The sequence below is a fragment of the Phasianus colchicus genome, chromosome 3, assembly GCF_987193195.1.
Source record: "Phasianus colchicus chromosome 3, bPhaCol1.hap1.1, whole genome shotgun sequence".
In the NCBI taxonomy this organism is placed as follows: domain Eukaryota; kingdom Metazoa; phylum Chordata; class Aves; order Galliformes; family Phasianidae; genus Phasianus; species Phasianus colchicus.
Window position 1 is genome coordinate 15,037,561 of NC_143438.1, and position 4,571 is coordinate 15,042,131.

The following is a 4,571-nucleotide window of genomic DNA, read 5'->3' on the forward strand; positions in this document are numbered from 1 at the left end:
TGATGTCATGGGCCTACATCATAAAATAGAAGGCAGCCCTTTTTTTCCTTTAAGTTCTTACACATAATATTTCTGTGGGGCTTTTCTTTTTTTTTTTTTTTTTTTTTTCCCCCTATTCAAGAGTACAACTTAGAAGTTATATTTTATTTGGAGAAGTACTTACAGAAAAACATCAAAGAGGCGCGTAATAATCCAGCTTGCCAGTTGAACCTAAACAGATTCTCTGAGTCCTTGGTGATATATACAGTACCCTTTCGGACACTCCCCCTGTTAGCCTTCTAAGAGTCATCCTTTGAGTTACTACCCTTGTCACTGCCTTTTGATTCATTGTGCTTGAAACCACTGAGTAGGCCAACATTAGACTGGTACTCTATTTAGAGAGAGCCAAATTTTATTTTGTGAAGTAAAACCTAATAGAAGAATGTAATTATTCAGGCTTTTCTTGTATCTTATAAAGCTGTACCAAGTTCAAGTCTAGCATGTCTCGTGCTCTACTTCAGAATTTAAACATTAATTTGAGTGAGACATATCGATAAGTAGAGCCAAACGAATAATGAATACACACACATTCAAAAAAAAAACTTTAAAAAAAAAGAATAAACATAATACACTTCAAATAAATTTAGCTGTAAAATCAGATTAAAAAAAAAATCAATAAATCAGATCAAGTGATTCTCCCGGTCAGATGAATCTAGGATTCCAAAATATTATGAGAAAATTAGACGTGATTGGAGAACAAGAAGACTCACCACAATTCACCATTTAATGAGCACCCACTGCTAAGGCTGAGTCAAGACTAGTCCCATATTACCAAGGAGTGCAAGAAAGTGCATCAATCCCTGGAAACCATTCTTCTTTTTAAGACTGTATCTCCTTTCCAGCTGTTCAGTTTCTTCTCATCTCTGGGGCACTGTAATTACAGAATTTACTGTAGCACTGCTCCCAAGATGGATGAAGGGAAAAGTGTGATATATATGTGATCTCTCACTACAGTATGCAGGGAAACATAGGGATGCTTCTCATGAACATAGAGAAAATAATGTAGTTCCAAGTAGAGCTAGCTGCAGGATGGTCATTCTATTCAGAGGATTTTGTATTGGATTGCTTTCCATGTAAGAATAAAAACAAAGCTTTATGAGTTTTTTAAAGAATAAAATCGTACTGAAAAATGTTTTAGTCTGCCGAAAGAGTTTGAGGACTGGAGAAGCTTATAGTTAGTACTTGTTAAAAGCTCAGCTCCATCTGTTTCTGCACCTAGACAAAACCGAAGCTTTTCAATGAAAGTCAGACTATACCCGATGTAAGCCAAAGGCTCTACTGCATACATGTGAGAGGAGAAAGCACATTTTGTTGAAACTTCAGAGTTGGGATGAATTAGAGAACTCAGTGTGGATGGGGAAGAGGAAGAGATTTTGGAACAGTCTGAAAGTGTTTGCTGCCTTGTGAAGGCAGACCCCACAGAGTATTCAGATATTCAGAAATGAATGCTGAAAAGCCAGTGGAATTCAAGGGATGGTTGGTGGTCAGGTTTTGATTTTCATTCTTCATAGGTCATGGCAACAAGGCCCATTGTACATGCACAGGCTATTCTCATAAATCTTCTGTACCTCCTTTTTTACTATGACAGGTAAATAAACTACCAAATCTGTCTGAAAGAACATTCATGGTCTGTTAGACAATCATAATGCACAATATCAAATATAACTCAATTGTAAAAAGCTATTACTCTTTATTGAATAATGCCCTTGATGAGCACTAAAGAAAAAAATCCAGTAAAGGCCAAGAGAATGAATAATAGAAATCCCAAATTTTTGCACGTTAAGACAGACAATACGCAATGGTAGTGGAACCCACTGGTAAAGGTGAAAGGGTGCTCCTCTATCCCAAGCAGTGTGTTTTGTGTTGCTGAAATTTAGTCATGTACGTATGTGCAGACCATGATAATTGGAGTGGCTTTCAGTTTCTACACTCAGAATGAGTATTTTTTTATCTGTCGATGTTACAGTAGTCATGTGGGGGGTAGGAAAATCTACAGATAGCAAGCAGCTTTCCTCCTATCTTGTTTATTGTTCCTTTTTCAATAGCTTTTACTTTATCTTGTCAAACTTTTCCTGCCCAAGGGCTTAAGTTTTGTTACAGCGTGTAGTGTCTTCTCTTATGCTCCTATTTTCACATGTTTACATGTTCACATGTTTCAGCTACATGTCAGGTGGGTACTCACACATGCCTTCAAGGCTTCCCTGAAGAACTTTCCTGGGTAGCCACACTCCTTCGTATGCTTGGTTTCAATGTCCTTGTCCTCTGTGGCTATCTATGGAGCATGCACTTGTAGAACACAACCAGCCCTGCACATATGGATAGTGTTTTCATCTCTTGGACTAACATCCAAGATTTTCTCAATAAACGTTTTGCTGTCTCCTCTAGAAGAGGACATGAAGGTGTTTTTCTTATGTTCTCTCATTCATTATGTTTGCCTTCTTTGTGTACTCTACCTCTGCAATAGCACAGTCACCACAGCAGTTCTGCATAGGTAAGATGGTTGAGGCAATACACCTTCTCCAGAGAGAGGTCTGCCACTACACAGGTCTTGCATTTTTTCTATACTGAATGTTAGTGCAAAACTTGTTGCAGAAGCAGCCTGAGTATGTTGTCAGAATGGGCTATCCATGCACACTCCTCAGCAGACTAAAATGTGGTTTTGTAATTTTAGATGGGGTTTTAGGCCAGGGAAAATCAGAGGCACCTCTTGAAATTCAAGAGTCATGAATGCAAGCAAGACAAATTGGTTAAACTCGGTTCCAGACCTGTGCTTGTCCCAGAAAGAGGTCAGCAAGGACTCTGCTGCCCTTTTCCTCTGTCAGGCAGTCCATTGTGGAGCTGTTCCTAAACCAATTCATGGGGTTTGCCATTCTTCCTTAATGTTGGCATAATCAAGGACGCAGTAAGCAATAGAAATGCGGCTCTTTCCAACATTTATCTGTTCAGATTTTCACATTTCATTTCCTGTGGTTGCTCAGCAACTCCTGTGTAGTGCTTGAGGGTGATGTTTTCTTATATCTTGGACCCGTTCATGTCATAGCTTGTCCATCTGCATCACATTTAGCAGAGGCTATTCTGGCATCTCTCAAAGTCCTTTAATGAATCAAGGTGTGGCCAGAACAGCCTAATTTACAGAATTTCGGATGCTTTTTGCTCTCATGTTATTTGTTGTGCTGGAGATGATCAGCTCTGTTGCGCATACAGTCTTAGGCAGTTGGCAGTGGTTGATTTGGAACCACTTTGAAGTCAACCAGCACCTTGTTATAAACCACTCAGATAGCCAGCGTGTCCGGCCCAGAGTAGAATTAATGTCTAAGCTGCCCTTCAGAGCTCATAGTAGCTTGTACGTCAATGTGTATTGTGTTTGCACAGCAACCTGAGGGAAGAGGAGGCCAAGCAGTCCGTTACGCACCTTGATAGCTGGTCATCTCCAGCAACAACTCAGTTTGATGTAAATAAAGCCAGCAGTAAACATTTAAACATTGTTTAAATGCTTTGTTGTTGTTTTTAACTAAGAATGCAGCTAGAAAAAAAGATTACGTGGAGAGAAAATAGAATTTTTCTTTTTGTTTGTATTTTAGTCCTGTTTTTGAGAATACCTAGATATCCCTGAAGCAAGTTAAAAAAATCTAAGATCATACATTTATGTATTATTTGCTTCTGCTGTAGTAAGCTGAGTGACAGTTGTTGTTTCAGTCACACTTCCTTCTTCATTCACACGCTGAATTCCTTTTCCTGTTAACAGACTGGCACTCTTCAAGAGGATATTCTATAGTACTTGTCCTTATAATACGTACTATAAATTTTGTTTTCTTTGAAGATCTGAAAAATGTATAGGTCTGATAATACAAGCTAATATATGCTAGCACTATTTATTTCACTATTTGTTTTGTTTTAATACATATTTGACTCAAACCAGACATACAGAGTGGTATTCACTGAAAAACACACATGGCTATTTTTTACATACTCTGTTCATCAGAACAGTTCACAGCCTATGTTTGGTGTTGCCTTCTTTTACCAGCTAATTGATATGCAAACTTTGCCTCTGCCAGTGACTCTCCTAATTCAGGCTGTATTTCATCTGAAATTGCAGCCCTGCAAGACATAGTCATAGACTGTCATGAGTCTTCTTTATTTAGCAATCAAAATTAAATGCTTCGTACTGTAATTTACAGTTTTTTTCCTGCATATCTCAGCACTTGGGAAAGCTCTTCAAGTGTGCAGTTCTGAAATAGCAGTAGTATGTACCCAGCAGTTACTTTCTTCCCAACTGAGAGTAACAGGAAAAGCAGGGTGAGTCATCAAAGCATTTTTTTTGGTTTTTTTTCCCCTTAAAAAATATAAATAAATTAATTAAAAGGTATTTCTCATGAGTCTCTGAATGCTGGATGTTGGTTGCAACTAAATTGGATGTGGTCCTTTCTTTTCTGCAACCACTTTGCTATGCCTTTAAACCACTTATCCACATCTGGAAGGAAGTTTATAGGACTGGGTCATCAGTATATTTATCAGATTTTTTTTCTCTTTAT